This window comes from Panthera uncia, assembly GCF_023721935.1.
Source record: "Panthera uncia isolate 11264 chromosome B3 unlocalized genomic scaffold, Puncia_PCG_1.0 HiC_scaffold_1, whole genome shotgun sequence".
Classification (NCBI taxonomy): domain Eukaryota; kingdom Metazoa; phylum Chordata; class Mammalia; order Carnivora; family Felidae; genus Panthera; species Panthera uncia.
This window is the reverse complement of record NW_026057582.1, coordinates 95,675,759-95,693,813: the sequence shown is the minus strand read 5'-3', so window position 1 is coordinate 95,693,813 and position 18,055 is coordinate 95,675,759. Positions and strand designations below refer to the sequence as shown.

Sequence of the window (18,055 nt, the reverse complement as noted above, 5' to 3'; positions counted from 1 at the left end):
TTTCCTTTCCTGTAGTTGCAGATTGGGTGCATTAGCATGCAGGATGTTTATTAAGAGTTCTTTTGGGATCAATACCTGTGCGAAGGAGGGGAAAGAAGCAGAGTAATAGAGGGAGAAGTTGGACCATAACGCAGTCCAAACAGAGCCTCCACTGACCCCTTGGGGAGCTCTGCAGTTAGAATGCTCTTCCGAGTTGTCCTGAGTTGGGGGAGTGGGTTGGGCATTTTAAACACTACATTGATTAGTCACTGGGTATGAGTTGTGCTTAGAAGGAAGCCTGACCTTGGGAGAGGCAATTTTCTTCAGACAAGGCAATCTCCAAAGAAGGCCGATGGCTGAGGCTCTTTTGGTAACACTCGAAGTCTTTCTTCTTGAGGGAAACTGGACAGTGCATCCCAGTGCCAGACATACCTAGGTTGCCCATTCCTCCACCAGCTTTTTCTGAGCTAATTTCCAAAATAAACCACTTGACCTTGAATCTTTTTCTTAGTGTTTGTTTCAGGGGAAACCCAAGCCAAGATAGAGCTTTCACAGTACTACTTGGAGAGTTTACTATGTGTCCACTGATGCTGCCAGTTATAGGAAACAGGGATGTGATTTCTGTCCAGGGAATCCAAAGAATAGACTGCTTTGCTGATGGGGGCAACAGAAAGGTTACTGTGTAGAGGTTAACCTGTATCCCATTGTTTATTGGGGAAAAGAGTGAGTGTGAGTGTTTTCCATGGAGCAGAGATGGGCCTTATGTGACACAGAGCCTGAGTGGGCTTGACTAGGTCTTGACCAGCTGGCAAAGGGCCCCTGTAGCAAGAAGCTGGGGATGGACATCAGATTCCTGGTGGTATGGAGAGACCACATGTGCCTATTCAATGTAATAAAACCAAGAAGATTAATAAAAAAAGTCTTGAATCTAATTCCTCCTGCCTACATTAATTATAGAAAACCTAATTTATTTGCACTATACAGTAACAGTGTCCAGGGGTTTTTCTGGACTGCTGATCTTTTCACATTCATCACTCCAGCTATTTGCATTCTGGCAGCCAATCCAGACTCTTTATGTGGAGGATTAACTATTCCATTTCAGGGCTATACTTTCTTTTTTTACATTCCCTTTTGATTAAATCCACCACAGAGGATAATAGAATAATCAAAGTTGTACTACCTCTGGTCATGATTGTACTATTAGTCTTAATCAGGGCGTTCCAAAAGACCATATTAATGATTTATATTTTCTACAGTAGACGTCACCACACAACAAATTTCATAACAGTTCACTATTTCTAATTGTATGATATTCAATCAAACATTTGGCAGCTTATCATTTGCTTGGGTTGGTCAGACCAGGTTAACTGGAATCCTTAAATGTTCAGTCCTTGTGCATAAGTGTTCAATCTGGGTGGTATTCCCTTGGCCAGCAACAAATGTATCATTCTGGAACATCATATAAAAACCAAATTGAGCAATGCCACAGAAGAAAAAAAATTTTAATTAAAACTTTATTTTCCATCTCCCCAACTTTGGTATAAATGTTATGTGATTTCCAGAGATTTTGATTTCCATGTAGTTATATTAATCCCCAGATACATCATAAATGTTGAAAGATTTTAAAGCATCAACTTAATCCCATTTTGCCATTATATTTTTAATGAAAAAATAAAATTTTGGTGAGTAGTTAAGGAAGTGAATCAAATTCCAGTTACGTCAATATCTTCAATTTAAAAACATATCTAAACAAAAAAGCGGGCACAGTGCTTTTCAAACTTGACTATACACACAAACTGCCTAGAGGCCTTGTTAAGATGAGAGTTTTTATTTGATAGATCTGGGGTAAGGCCTGAGATTCTGCATTTCTAACAAGATCCCAGGTGATGCTGATGTTGTTGTTTGTGGACTGTATTAGGAATAGCAAGGACACAGAAAACTTTTTAAGCCCTTGTGAGTTTAACCAAAACGTTCACTTTAACATTTCTTCATAAGCCAATTTGCATAAAGCTAAGCTAGTTACCCAACTGCTCCAGGGTTAGAGACTAACTCTCTCATTAAATACTAAGATGCCATTGATTGCTAAGTGAGTCATTATTTTATGTGCTGCTAAGAAGGGAAAATGCTGATAATTAAACTATAATGCATCCCGATTTCAGAAATGTTAAAATATGAGTTTTAGAACTGAAGAAATGTGGTGATTTCTCTGATTTCTTTCCAGCTATTTATCCTCTCCTAGGTACTTTTCCTATGAGGTAAGTACTGTGATTACCCAATTTTATAGAGGCTTGGAGTGAAATTACTTTAAATGGTATAGCTGGAATTTGAACCCAGATCTTTCTGAGTGGGGAGCCCATGCTCTCAACCTCTCCCCAACAGGAAGGGCTATTGTCCCTGAAGAAAATGTTCCCCTGTGCTGTCTCCCATGGCATTCCCTTAAGGTAACTGCACCTACAATACTATCTGTGACTGCTGTATGTCCTATTTAAACACATCTTTTTCAGCTTGGCTTCTTGTATTCATCACTCTACTGAAGTGGTTTGTCTTAAACTCAACAGTGACCTCTTTACTTCCAAATCTAGCAATCTGTTCTTTCAGTTTGAATTTTCCTTGACTTAATCCCTATCTGACATAGCCTACAATTCTGTCCTTGAAACTCCCTCTTTTGTGTTTTTAGTAACTTGCTATTTATGTTTAATGCTTCTCTGGTTATGAGTAAATCTTATTTTGGTTAACCTATTTATTCTCAGCTTTTTCCTTTGCAATGGTGTATCAGAAATGTATGAGAAGAATCCAGTTGGTTTCTAAATCCTCACTGAATGAAAGGGATGAATTTGGGGGTGCAAAACAAACTTTGACTTTGAAATCATGGATCTTGCTAGAACCCTCTCTTCTTTGCTCCTGTGTTGTGCATATTTTTATTATTGAGTTTACAGTGTTGTATTCTAATTATGTTCACTTGTCTTTGAATCCTACTTGATTGAAATCCTTGTGGGTAGAGATTGTATTTTATTTCTGTTCCTCCAACCCCTGTTGAACGCCTGGCATATAAATGATTCAACACTGCTGAGGCAGAACCATAATTCACTATTGTAGTGGTAAGAGAAACCGTTTCCTGATATCTTGTGTTGCAAGGAAATGTTACTTATGAGGCCTCTAGCCCAAGGAACAGATCAGTCAGGATGGATCAGGGGACTGTGGTGATGTCTTTTCTCTTTTTTACATGGAGACTTCATAGGTCCCAGATTGAAATTAGTCTTGGATTATTTGCTAGTTTTTGGTAGCTAATTTGGAAGTTCTGATTTTTTCACATATGAGGGTAAAATTAGCCTTTGTTTGGACGACAAACTCTCCTATTGAAAAAAAAAACCCATCAAAGGTAACCCTATAATATCATTTAAAAGATTATTGTATCAAAGATTGTAGGGTTAAAGATTCTGTCAAGAAATGGTTCCCAAGAATTTTGGATCAGTTGCTTTCTGGAAGTGCTCAACTTGTCCTTCTCAAGGAGCTTCTTTTCCTCATATCATCTGACTCCCTTAGCCCATTCACAGCTCAGACTAAGAGGATGTAAGTCTGGGGAAGATTAGGTCCATTATGGGCTAGCATGATGGGCTTTCATCACTCTTCAGTTTGTTGGGTCATTTTGATTAGATTTGATCCAGTTCATTGTCTGCTTCTGAAGCCAGTCATGTATATCCACAATTAATGGTAATTCAGCCACGTAACAAAGATGTTTTTTAAAAGAATTGAATTGAATATTTTTTAAAAAGAGGGCAATGACATAATCATTGACCCTACCATAAATAATTTTAATGGTTGATTTTAGAGTTCATTATACCTATTTCTCCTTTGTTTTGTCAAATGATTCAAGTTCAATCCATAAAGCACTTTTCTTTTTTTTAATTAAAAACATTTGTTTTAAGGGGAGCCTGGGTGGCTCAGTTGGTTAAGCGTCCCACTTTGGCTCATGTCATGATTTGGCAGTTCGTGGGTTTAAACCCTGCTTCGTGCTCTGTGCTGACAGCTCAGAGCCTGGAGCCTGCTTCCAATTCTGTGTTTCCCTCGCTCTCTGCCCCTCCCCCACTCCTGCACTCGCTCGTGCTCTCTCTCTCTCAAAAATAAATAAACATTAAAAAATAAAAAAGTTTGTTTAATGTTTGTTTATTTTTGCGAGAGAGACGGAGAGCATGCTTGAGCAGGGGAGAGGCAGGCAGAGAATCTGAGGAAGGCTCTGATCTGTCAGCACAAAGCCTGACGTGGGGCTCCAACCCACCAATGGTGAGATCATGACCTGAGCCCAAGTTGGATGCTCAACCCACTGAACCACCCAGGCGCCCTGTTATACAGCACTTTTCTTAAGCCACTAATTTGTCTGCAGAGCTGCAGCTGCAGAATGTTTAAAAACAACCCAGGTAGCTGCAGAGGCCATAGAGAAGCAGTGTGGCAGGAAGGCCAATAGAGGGCGCTGGGCTATTTGAGATAACTGGAAGAGATGGAGAAGTCTGTTAACCAGCCTTTCAAAGAGAAGAAGAAGAAAAAAAAAAAAAAAAAAAAAAAAGGCACACAACGTTTTTAATCTAATTCTCTGAGGAGCACAATGGAATTTTAAAAAGTGAAAATGGAAAAATTATCTTTAGGTCTGACTTCTATGCAATGAAAATTTTCAATGCTGGCTGTTGATCAGTTACAAACATCTTATACAACCTAATGTGTACACACTCTCCTCTCTATTTCATTTTGCCAGGGGGGGCGATAGTAAAGTATTTAAATTATTCAAAGATCAGGCTGTGGAAGTAATTTGACTCTTGTAACTTTGTGGGTGACAGTTGGAATAAAAGAAACTCTGATTATGTAATATCTGGTTCCTAGTGAATATCGTTTTTCCTTCTGGAATTCTGCTTATCTCCAACCATTCCTTACTTCCTATCTTCTTTCAGAAGTTGGAGTTGGTGCTTAGTTTCTATAATCTTCTTTGGGGGAATGGATTGGTAAACTTATTATTCTTGTTCCTTCTCTTAGTGTCTTTGGATACCGAGATTGACTCTTGCCCCTTGCCTTATTTTCTGTCTTTTCTCAGAGACCTCAGTTGGAGAAAGTTAGGAAGAAGGTGGCAGATGAAGGAAGCTGGGACAGTGGAGGCTGACTGAGTTTGGAAGATATATTCAGTGGTTTCTGGTTGGTTGCTTGGGTCTCTCAATTCTTTCTCCACACTCCGCCCCCTTCGCCCCCAAACCTGCTTTGGTCACATGGCCAAACTTCTTTATTTTAGCCCTAGCAGCTCTCTCCCTTTTCATTCCATACACATTTCTCCAGTACACTTTCAGGCCTCTGATATTTGTTGTCTCCTAAAATTGTTTCAGAGTTTTCCCTCAGATAATGTATCATGGTTACAGCTCGCTGGGTAGGTAGGCGATTTTCACTGCTAAAGGGCTAAAGCATCTCATAAAAACAACTTATGCATATATTATCAAAGAAAAGCAAAAACTTGTAATTATCTCAGAACTTTAAAATTCGTTATAGCAATATAAAAGTGCTCTTAAGCAGGGAATGCTCCATCTTTCCTTTGAATTCATCTATACTTTGTTTTAATCAAATGAATCTCACCTGTTCTGAAACAGTTAAAAATTTATAAAACCTCACTCATATTACTTCAGTGGATTCTTGGACTCAAGTTCTTTAGGGATAATAATTTATCTTCAATAATTTATTTTGAAAAGAGTCATATGACTTAAAATAGGATGGTTGTAAGGTTATTTATTCATTTGAAGTTAGTGGCAAATAGTTGGTTAGGGCAAGCTAGCTGAAACAGAGATTGAAATATCCATTAAGGAAAAAGTATAGAACACTAAAATTTGATGCCCAGAATAAGCAGCAGGAAGAAGGATGGATAATGGGGAAAAGCAAATAAGAGATTTAGAGTGAGATATGTTTGTCTTTGAGAATTTATCTTAAAGAGTACCTATAAAAATTATGAAACATGTAAATGAATATAAAAAGTCAAGGAAAAATGAATTATCTCTTCTCCTGAGACAGTAAGAAATGGGTAAAGGGAGTAAAGTAATGTTAAGCTTAGGACTTTTTGTAAATTACCTCCATTCCTAAAGCACATCTACACTTTTCTCTGAAAACCTAACACATTTCAATTCTCTAGCTATAAATGCCTTCATACAGGTTGTTTTAAATTTTTTTTAATGTTTATTATTTTTGAGAGAAAGAGAGACAGAGTGCAAGCAGGGGAGGGGCAGAAAGAGAGAGGGAGACACAGAATCCAAAGTAGGCTCTATGCTCTGAGCTGTCAGCACAGAGTCCGACACGGGGCTCAAACCCACGAACCATGAGATCATGCATGACCTGACCTGAAGTCAGACGTTTAACTGACTGAGCCACCCATGCACCCCCATACAGGTTGTTTTATAATGAATTTCCAAAGGTATCCTTTACTGCACTTCAGAGTATTGTATTCTATAGGCAATTAAATCATTATTGGTCAAATTGATATAGAAAGGGGAGCTCTCCCTTTGGATTATATATGATTGAGGTTTGATGTAAGCTCAAATTCTGAATTCTCATCCTCAGTAGAATTCAATTTTGGATGCATCTTTTTATTAATAATTACTTGATGCCAGTTGTGTCAGAGTTTTGTGTTTGGTCTGGGCCTACATAGAAGGGCAACCATAGAAAGCCTGTTGTGACTTGAATCTTTGGCTGTGAAATGAGGGACCCTGAATCATCCGCTCTGCTTCGTTATTAGCAGGGCCCCTAAACCTGTTTTAGGCATAGTCGTTGCAGATGTTAGTATCTTATTAATGCTATGGGAGGGGCATTGCCCTGTACGCAGTAGATCCACCACAAGATCTGTGTTCTAGGATATACATGGTTCAGTATAAGCAGGGTAACAGAGTGTGCTGGAGTCACTTGGCAAAGTACTGGTTTTAGAGATGAGATCTAGAAGAGTTGGCCCATTCAAAACCTGAGAGTGCTTACCACAGACTGTGTCCTTCTACTGATGGTACAGAAAAAGGAGGCAGAGTAAATCTACCCATATACACCACGGCCCAGGCCCTTTGCCTGTATTGTGAATGGGGAGACATGGAGTTGGGGAAAATATTAATTAATTAAAAAAGAAAGAAGAAAAAAGAAAAAAAATCCCTGAGGCTGTTTGCCTCAGTGGCCTCAGGTAATCTGTATATTCTCTTTGGGAGGCTGGGACGTTGAGAAGAGTGGTTGTAGGATAGAAGTAGAGGGATGCTGATTGCAGGAACCAAAGGTATTTCCCTCTTGGTGGAAGCTTGGTTGATTTGGAGAATATGACAGATGCTTTGGTTTTGGAAGTAAGACCTAGAGTAGATGGAATGGACTACAGTCCTTCAAATAAGAAAGCTGAGTGCTGGGGAGGAGGGGGGATTGGAGTCATTAATTGGCATTTTGGTAGGAGTTTATGGTGTGTAGGCAATAACCCTAAAATCTTCATTCTTTGGCCTCTTCCTTCTCCTGAAGGCTTGGGAGGGGTGTCTTGAAATTACAATAAGAAATTAGTAGAGCCAAGAGTTCTACTTTTAGGTAGAAAAGAAGTTTTGTTGAGGAATTGTCATCATTTCCAAGGAAGTCATGAGTGGCAGAACAATAGCCAAATATTCCAGACTAGTAGTGTGAGAAGGTACCTGAAAGCAGAATATCTCTGAGGGGTACTGGTGTCCCCCCACCCCTCCCACCCTTGGCAGAGCATGTCTGATTTTGGCTGGTTGTGCCTGTGGCTAGTTGGCAGTGAAGAAGAAATAGAACACCACTGGGCTACTACAGCAGCAACAGGCAACCTCTCCTTTTTGTACTAGAGACTTTGACCTTCAATTACTTGTGGGTTCTTAGCTTCTACCCAGATGGCTGAAGCTACTTACATATGACCTTTGCATAAATGTGATACTATTGTGCATATTTTAGGGATTTTTATAGGATTTGTTAACCAAAACACATAAATCTATTCCTATCTGCTAGACTCTCAGACTTATTACTTTGGTATATGGAATGAAAGATAAAAGTTGATGTAATCAAAGGAAATGCATATTTGATTTCAGATTAATTGAACTGAAGGTAGAAACATGAAAATGCATTAACTCTAACAGTAGCTTTAAACAGAATAAACTATGGACTTTTCAAAGGATTATGATTACCCTTAATCATGCCAAAATGAAGCTTGAAGCAATTATGGATAATACAGATGTATTATTAATACCAGCTGAAACCCAGGTTTTGATTATGTAAGAAAACAGGCTTAGACTTTTGGCAGATGGTTAACTTAAAAGTTCAAGTAAATCCAAGTTTTTAAATATGGAAGATGTAGGGAGCATTTCAGCTTGATAAACCCAGATTTATTTTCTCCACAGGAAATCATTGAAACTGGAATTACCTCGGCAATTTACAAATGTGACTCTGTTCTTTAGAAAGTAACTGTGCCTTTATTTTTCTGAATCCTCAAGTTTATAATTTTCTAATGCGTTGTGTTTGTCAAACTATGACGAGGAAGCCTTTTTTTTTTTTTTTGACATGTGTAGACTTCCATTAGCTTTTCTTCTCCTTCATTAACCTTTCTTGATTCTCTTTCTATGGGAAGTCCCTGGTTTGTGATGGTGCAAATGGGCATCATGATGGATGGGAGATTACTTCTTGCTACAGCAGTGTGATTCCCAAATGAATATGGAGCATGGAAGCAGGACAAATAAATGTACTGAAGTTGGTGGAGCTAATAGAATGGTTTCTTACAGTTTAACAAGGGCAAGGAAGAATCTTTGACTTAAGTTCAGTCAGAACTGTACACCAGGGTCAAGGATGTCAGCACTGTTGTCTCACTTTTTGGCTTCAGTATTCTAGAGCAGGGTATCTGCCATGCTGTTTTCCCCTATTACTGCTTATAAGAGGAACGACATTTTTACTCTGCAGGAAAGTGGAGGAGTGAAAAGACCAGAGCCCTGGGAAATCACATTATCTTTCATCAATTAGGCAATTGTGTTTTATGAGAGAATGTGATTTGAGTTTCATTTGAGTATAAAACAAACTATTGGGAAGAATTTGGTTGCAAATATCCAATGTAACTTTTTGGAGTAGAGGAATAAAGTGGAAAATGACAGCAAGATTGAGAGAAAGAGAGAAATAGAGAAAGAGATGATAGAGATCAGATTTTTACCTGAAAATAACATGCAGGTGCATACTATGCACTCTTTCTAACAGCTTCACAACTGGATGCTATCTTTAGGAAAATATAAGTAGAGATTACTGACTGGGGATGAATGGAATCCCCTAAAGTGAGTACATACTTTTCATTTTAGAACACTTTATTGTTAAAATGAATCATTATCAAGGAGAAGGAAGACATGGTTTCTCATTTTAAGAATTTTCATCCTATCAAAGGAGAAAAAAAGGACAAATACAAACAAGACAGAAAAGAACTAACATTCATTAAACACTTATTTGCTGGGAACTAGACTAAATATAACATTACAACACTATAGACAATATACCATATTTTTTGCATATACCGTATTTGTTGTAACACTATGAAATAGACATTATTATCACATATTTTACTGATAAAAACTGAGAATTAAGAGGTTAAATAGCTTTCCCAAAGTCACATCAATTAAAAGACAGATCCAGGATCTGAATCTGGAAATCTGACTTCAGATGCTAAACTCTTAATCATTGTGCTCTACTATCTCATTGGCACCTCAGTGCCCTTTTATTGATCATTAGAGAATATGATCTTTATATGTGCCATCTTTATATGTGCCTAATGGTTGAATAGCTAGAACATGAAGGCTGGTCAGCATGGCTAGGCTGATAAGAGTCAAATGGGGCTGAAGAGGAGTGGCTTTATGGCCAAAAGGCATTTAAAGAGGCAGGGAGAAAATATGAATTGATCCTATACAGATGCAGTTGAATAATTGCCTGGACTGATTCCATGTCTTAATTTCTCTTTTTTAAAAAGTAATTTTTTTAATTTTCTAGACCATCCTCTAATTAAGGGGCTCACAGATGTTTATTCGTTATGTTAAAAATTCAAGTTTTAATGGTGTAGTCTTAAGAGACTCAAACAAGTAACAATTAGCTCTGTGGCTTTTGGCCAAGCAGTAAATCCATCTAATGGATGGCCAAGCCTAAATCCATCTAATATTTCACTTGGCCAGACTGTAGGATAACATTCTCCTACAGTAATTTCCCTTGCATTCTGACTTTCTGCAGTAAATGGCTCTACCAAGGAAATGAGCCACTATCTAAGCCTTCTTCCTTGTACCAGTTGGTTTTAATGACACTTGTAGTCTTTTCCATAATTTCCCAAAGTGACATGTTGCTTAAATAGAACCTGTTCATTTATGAATTCATTTGGCCATTTAGTCCTTTCTTCTTCCTTCCTTCTTTACTCCTTCCCTTCTCCTTCCTTTCACACATCTTTCTTCTCTTCTCTTTTATTCCCTACCACCCTTTTGCCCTTTCCTACCTTCAAGGGTAATTACTAGGTTCTCAAGAAATGCTAGGCCTTGTACTAGGTACTGTGGAGGGCATATAGATAGATATGTAGATAGATATTATGATTGATTTGTAATCCATTTAATGAATATTTATTCAGTGCTTCCTGTATGCCAGGGCTCTATTTTACAAGCTAGAAACAGAGTTGGGTACACAATAAAATTTCTTTTTCTCAGTAAGTTGTATTCCTGGGTATGTGCTGGGGAGACAGACAAAAAATATATCACATGTCAAGTAGTAATAAGAGCTCTGAATAAAAATGAAGAAGAGAATGGAGAGAGATGTGATGGAGAATGTATTATTTTTACAGAGGCTGGTCAAGGAAGGGTTCTCTGACAAGATTACATTTGATCAGAAATACATTTATCTGAGGGAAAAGTAAGTACCAAGGCCCTCAGGAGATTCATTTCTAACAGGGAAAAAAAGGTGTAAAGGTAAATAACTGTAACAGAAGGTAGAAAGGGTAAGTGCTGCAAGGGAGATGTTGAAGAGCTACTGAACTGGGTAAGTTTGGAGGAAGGGGATAAAACTACCTGCTGTGGAGGGGGTATTATGGAGAGTAGGCCCCATTTCCTGGGGGGTAAGGTAACTCACACACTCTGATGCCTCATGCAGAGCCTTTCCCCCAGACCTTCTCTTGAAGAAGGACCAGTGTCCTTGATTATGAGACAGTTGGGCTGTACATCTAACCAAGGAGCCCTTTGGCTAAGATGCTGAGATTCTAAGGATGGAAACAAGTTACACCACATGTTCAGTTTTTCTTTTAATTTCATACTCCTTGAAATCCTATTTCCTTTTTATAAGAAGACTAACCTTCGGGGCACCTGAGGGTGGCTCAGTTGATTGAGCATCTGACTCTTGATTTCAATTGAGGTCATGATCCCTTGGTTGTGGGATTGGCTCCAGGCTGAGTGTGGAGCCTGTATGAGATTCTCTCTCTCTCCCTCTGACCCTCTCCCCCATTTGTGTGTGTGTTCTCTCTCTCTGAAAGAAAGAAAGAGAAAGAAAGAAAGAAAGAAAGAAAGAAAGAAAGAAAGAAAGAAAGGACCAAACATCTATGCCCAATGTTGGCCACCAAAGGCAAGAAGGCAAAGGGAGTACTTTTGTTTTTAGATAATTGCTTTGTGCTCAAGATTAGGATACCCCCATTTTTACTTGTTTTGGTCAGTGTGGCAAGGTCTTAGTTCTTCTACTAGAATGCAGATACCCCAGTGAAAAAGAAAGTACTTAACGCAGTATCAGCTAACATTTGACTATTAGCTAGAGAGCGTACAAACAAGGAAGTGTGAAAATGAAACATAAAAGTTTATATCATAGTTTAATTTTTAAACTGGGATACTGGCAATGACTGAATATGGGACACTAAATGGAGAAGTATTGGATGGAAAGAGTACAGGATGGGTGGAAAGATGAAAGAAAGAGAAAAAAAATATTCCTTAACAGAACAGATGTATTCACATTGTGAAATTGATCCAATAGAGACCTCTCAACACAGAGTTACAGATATGTTTAGAAGAGAAAAGATACCTTGATAAGCTACTTGAAGCAAAGGTGAGACCATAGGATAGGGTATGGGGGTCTGCAGGAACCACGGCAAACTTGTGATAACTTAAGTAGTGTGCCTTAGAAACAAATAGGGATTTATTTATTTATTAAAAAAAAGTTTATTTATTTTTGAGAGAGATTCCAAGTGGGGGAGGGGCAGAGAGAGGGGGGCAGAGAATCTGAAGTGGGCTCTGTGCTGACAGCACTGAGCCGGATGTGGGGCTCAAACCCACGTACTGCAAGATCATGATGTGAGCCGGTCGGATGCTCAACCCACTGAACCACTGAGGTGCCCCTCCAGTAATATTTTCTATTCACTCAAAATATATTGATTGGAGGGTGCACTGGGTAGAAATTAAGGACAAGAATACCTAAGGCAGAGCACCATTGAGCTGGATGGGAGTGGATGATGAGAGGACCCCTGATTTCAATATTCACTCAGCAGAGGTAGAGAAGCAGAGGCAGCCGTTCCAAAGTGTCACCCTCCCCAACCCCTAAAATGGGCAGATATCCCAAGGATCCCACTGCATTTTTCTACAATCCGTACCATGGAGACTTAAATCTGTCTTTATCTAGATATTAAGAAATAGGTCAATGTCAGCTGATATCTGGATTACATATACTTTAAAAACTACTATAAATTTTCATTAGGATGTTAGTGAATTAGAACTTCAGAAGTGTAGATGAAAGTGCAAGCTCCAGTGTTCAACATGAAGGGGAAAAGAATGTTTGAAATTTAGCACTAAGTGACTCTGCCTTTTAATAGATGGGAATAAAACTGTCTTTGGTCAAGAATTATTTTATTTGTCTGTATCTCAGGATGATCTTTCACAGAAGTGGGTTTTTGCTATTGGGACTCTGGGAGTAGAGGAGTTCTATGCTATTATTTCTTTTCATGGCTCTCAGTGCACATTTAGAATCTTTGAATGTCCCACTCAATTTCTCTGTTTTTTGAAGTTTTGGGAAACTCCAACTATCAACAGAGGAAAAACTTGCATAAGGCTGAACAGGGAGATGACTGAGTCATTACAGTGCTCTTATTTGAATACTAGCTAGCCAAGAACAGTGAGGTTTCAAAAACCTTCCAGTCCTCTGGGGAGACTTTTGATTTCTGACAAGATGATTAACTGAGCCCGGGTTGCTTTCTCTGTCACCATACCAACACTAAATCGCTGCAGAAGTCAGAGGGAAGTCAGTGGGACTGGCAAACTGAAAAACAAAGAAGCAAACAAACTCAGAAACACTGAGCAAAGAGCATGTCTGGGTTTCACAGTGTGGGAAATGGCAGCCTGGTTTGGAAGAGGGCTGGACACACCAGACTTCCACTGCCCTAGACTCAAGTGGCTGCTGAGCACTTACAATGTGGCTAGTCTGAATGGAGATGTGCTGCAAGTATAAAATACTCCCCAGATTTTGAAAACTGAGTATAAAAAAAAAGGAATGCAAAGTACCTCATTAATTCATTTTTGTATCGCTTACATGTTGAGATGGTAATATTTTGGATATATTGGACTAAATAAAATATATTATTTTTATGGATTTGCTAGGACTTCTGTAACAAAGTACTCCAGAGTGGGTGGCTTAAACAACAGAAATTTACTTTCTCACAGTTCTGGAGGCTAGAAGTCCAAGATCAAGATGTTGGCAAAGGTGATTTCTTCTGAGGCCTCTCTAATTGGTTTTTATTTATTTTTTATTTTTATTATTATTTTTTATTTAGATTCGAGTTAGTTAACATATAGTGTAGTATTGGTTTCAGGAGTAGAATTTAGCGATTCATCACTTGCTCATCCCAACAAATGCCCTCTTTAATGCCCATCACCCATTTAGGCCATCCCCCAACCCAATAGTCCTCCAGCAACCCTCAGTTCGTTCTTTGAATTTAAGAGTCTCTTATGGTTTGCCTCCCTCTCTGTTTTTATCTTATTTTTCATTCCTTTCCCCTATATTCATCTGTTTTGTTTCTTAAATTCCACTATGAGTGAACTCATATGATATTTGTCTTCCTCCAACTTATTTTGCTTAGCATAATACACTCTAGTTCCATCCACATGATTGCAAATGGCAAGACTTCATTCTTTTTTATCACCGAATAATATTTCAGTATATATATATATATATATATATATACCACTTCTTAATCCATTCATTAGTTTATGGACATTTGGGCTCTTTCCATAATTTGACTATTGTCGATAGCATTGCTATAAACATGGGATGCATGTGCTTCTTCGAATCAACATTTTTGTATCCTTTGGATAAATACCTAGCAATGTAATTGTGGGTTGTAGGGTAGTTCTATTTTTAACTTTTGGAGGAAACTCCATACTGTTTTCCAGAATGGCTGCACCAGTTTGCATTCCCACCAACATTGCAAAAGTGTTCCCCTTTCTTTGCCTCTTCACCAACATGTGTTGTTTGCTGAGTTGTTCATTTTAGCCATTCTGTCTCATTGGTTTTTAGATGACTATCTTCACCCTGTATCTTCACATGATCTTTCCTCTGCATGTGTCCATGTCCCAAACTCCTCTTTTTATAAAGACATTAGTCATATTGGAGTTAGAGCCCACCTTAATGATCTCATTTGAAGCCTTCTTTAAAGGCCCTCTCTCCAAATGCAGTCCCATTCTAAAATGCTAGGGGTTAGGATTTCAACATATAAATTTGAGGGTGGGAGGAAGAGGACATAATTCAGTCTACATAACATTATTAAATTTAAAAACACCTGTTTCTTTTCTAAAAAAATATAGGTACTAGAAAATTTTAAATTACTCATGTGGCTTGCATTATATTTCTATTGGACAGTGCTGCACTAAACTGTAACTTCAAAATGGCAAAGTCCTTTATATGTTGTTCATTACTGAGTTTCTTGGTACTTTGACCAGAGCCTGGAACAAATACATGCTTAATTACATTTGTTGCCTCCAGAATGAATGGGCACCATAGACAGTAGATAGGGTGTGACTGGATTTTAGATATTAATCTTTAGATAGGATTCTGTGCCCTGGTAATTACCTGCGTAGCTCATTGTTGGCCTCATTGACACCATAAGGCAAAAAAGCAGCCTACTGACAGCTAGATAACAGCATGGTGGGCAGGGCTGGGGATGTGGGAATTTGCAATGAGTGTAGACAGGTCTATGGGCCTTCAAGCCTTCCCTCTCCCCTAACACCCTCTCCATCTTGAGGGCTATGTGCTAGAATGGAGGGAGACTACTTTTGAAGATTAGTGCCAAGAGAGGTACAGACTGTAATATTAGAGGTTTTCTGAAGTTCCCTGGAGATCACAACCTAGAAACTTTTCACAAAAGTAATTTTTTTTTCTTTTTTTTTCTTTTTTTTTTTTCTGATCCCCCCAGTAGAATGGCAGCTCCATGAAGGTCGGGATCTTACCTGGGTTACCACTACATCCTCAGCACCTAATATGGTGCCTGGAGCATACTAGATGCTCAAGAAAGAATTTCTGGGTGAGTGAATTAATGTTTCAAACACACTTTAACTCAATGTGCTCCAAACTGAATTTAGTCTCTTCTTCCCCACCAAACCTGCTTTTCCTTCCGTACACTCCAGTTCAGTCAATGGCACCATCATCCACTCTTGACATCCAACCCAGAAATGAACTCACACTCCCTTCACTCATTCACCTACTATTTTCAATGAGTTCCCAAGCCCTGCCTATTCAACATCCAAAATATCCCACTTATCTAATCCTTTTCTACCTATGTTGCAGCTATCCTGATTCAGGCCTCATCTTTGTTTCATTACTAATGCAACAGCCTCCTCCCTCCTGTCTTCCCTTTTTTTCCTTTTTATTATGTAAGGCTTCACAACATTATATGTCATCTTTGTGCAGGGGCCATGTTAATCTTATCTGTGTCTTTCCAATTTTATTATATGTGTGGCCAAAGTCAGCCACGACCCCCCCCCCCCTTAAGCTAAGAAAGCTTTAGCTGCAGGGCATGTCACTTGTCATATGGTCACATGGTCATATGTTTTTATAAAGTTTGCAGAATATATTTAAACCACAATTGATTAAAACCACTGTCCCCTTCCACTAGTTTCCCTAGTCACATTTTCTCTTGTATTAGGTGGTGTTGGAGCTGCTTCAGACATTTTTGAGATCCAGCTGAATGGAAGTTGATTGAAGGGGGGATACATTTAGTTTCATTTTAGTGAGACATTTCTATATGGTTTGTATCTCTTCTTTATAGTTATTACCTAGGTGTAGGAATAGCTTCTAGAAATACTCTACCTTTGAGCCTAATTTGGTATTCACAAGTCCATATTCTTTCCTTAAAAAATTTTTTTTTACATTTATTTATTTATTTTTGAGAGACAGAGAGAGACTGAGCACAAATGGGGGAGGGGAGAGAGAGAATGAGACACAGAATCCGAAGCAGGTTCCAGGCTCTGAGATGTCAGCATAGAGCCCTATGCGGGGCTCAAACTCACAAATGGTGAGATCATGATCTGAGCCAAAGTCGGACGCCCAACCGACCAAGCCACCCAGGCACCCCTCTATTCTTTTCTTAAAGACCTACCTCACAAACTGTATAAGCTTCAGGTCCCACTAATCCTGAATTTTCCCCTGGCTCAGATGCAAATGTGACTTTTGAGTTGCTTTTGCTCAAAAACCTTTAGTGGTTTGTTATTGTTTACAGGATAAAATATAACATTTAACTTCTTTTTGTAAATGTTTTTCCATGTGCCTCCATGCATTTGTACATGTTGATCCTTCAGTGAACTCTTATATAGCCTTCAGGTCTCCCTGAAACCTTCCTTGACAGCACCAAGTTGCTTCTGAGGCACTTTCATGACTTTATTTTGCAACAAAAGTAATTTTTTTTTCAACGTTTTTGTTTTTGTTTTTTTTTTTATTTATTTTTGGGACAGAGAGAGACAGAGCATGAACGGGGGAGGGGCAGAGAGAGAGGGAGACACAGAATCTGAAACAGGCTCCAGGCTCCAAGCCATCAGCCCAGAGCCTGACGCGGGGCTCGAACTCACAGACCGCGAGATCGTGACCTGAGCTGAAGTCGGACGCTTAACCGACTGCGCCACCCAGGCGCCCCAACAAAAGTAATTTTTAAAAAGACTATTATATAAAAAAAAGTATTTTGAAAAATTAGATGAGCTAGGGTTCTTGAAGAATATGTAATTATAAAATGGCATAAGCAGATAAAGGACAAATTAATTTGATGGTAATCAAAAACCCTTACCTATACCCATACTCCCCACAAGCGCTGGACAAAGATGACTTTATGGGAGAGTTCTACCAAATTTTCTGTGGAAGAAAATTACTGTTTTATATAAGTTTTATGAAAAAAGAAAGAGGAAAACTTGCAACTTTTTTTAAGGCTAGTATGACCTTTACCCAAATAAAGACAGCATAAGGAAAGATAATTAAAGGTCCACTTTACTTATGAACTGTATGTGAAAATCCTAAATAACATATACAGTTAAATCCATCAGTGTATTACAAATATCAGATCAAGTAAGAATGGTTAATTTCATAAATTCTCTCAGTATACTGCACTATATTAATTGAATAAACAAGAATTCTTTCATGGTTATCTTAATAAATGCGGCACAAGCTTTTGATAAATTTCAACATCTATTAATGATTATATAAAACTTCTGCATGCTCTGTTCCTGCCAGTTGAGTTATATGCTTCCCATGAGTCTGTTGTGTTTGTTTCCAAAGCTTTTTATACCAGTTGTACTTGCTGTTATAATTATGTAATTGAGTTAAATATTATATAAACCAAAGAATTTTAAGTGTGAAAAGAGAATTGTTTCTCTGAAAGTTCAATTGAATGTTTTGGAAAGACTTGTTAAAGGCAAGTTGCTAAAAAATATTGGTAACAGATCATTTTAATTCCTATCATATTAAAAGTGAAGGCCTTTGTCCTATGTCAAAAGATTGATGAATATATATGGATTTGTATATTTTAAGTTAAAACAAAAATTCTAATGAGTGAATCACTTTGTATGATTCCTTTTTACTGACT

At 38.3% G+C, this 18,055-nt stretch overlaps 2 non-coding genes across 2 annotated transcripts; one reads left to right on the top strand and one right to left on the bottom strand.

Annotated features, from left to right (window-relative positions):
* Positions 1–6,949: 6,949 nt before the first annotated feature.
* LOC125910620 (small nucleolar RNA SNORA51) lies at positions 6,950–7,075 on the top strand. Its single transcript, XR_007454115.1, has one exon. It is a non-coding gene; the product is annotated as a small nucleolar RNA SNORA51 (small nucleolar RNA).
* Positions 7,076–15,852: 8,777 nt separating this feature from the next.
* On the bottom strand, positions 15,853–15,960 carry LOC125910476 (U6 spliceosomal RNA). The gene has a single exon (XR_007453986.1). It is a non-coding gene; the product is annotated as a U6 spliceosomal RNA (small nuclear RNA).
* Between the last annotated feature and the right edge of the window lie 2,095 nt (positions 15,961–18,055).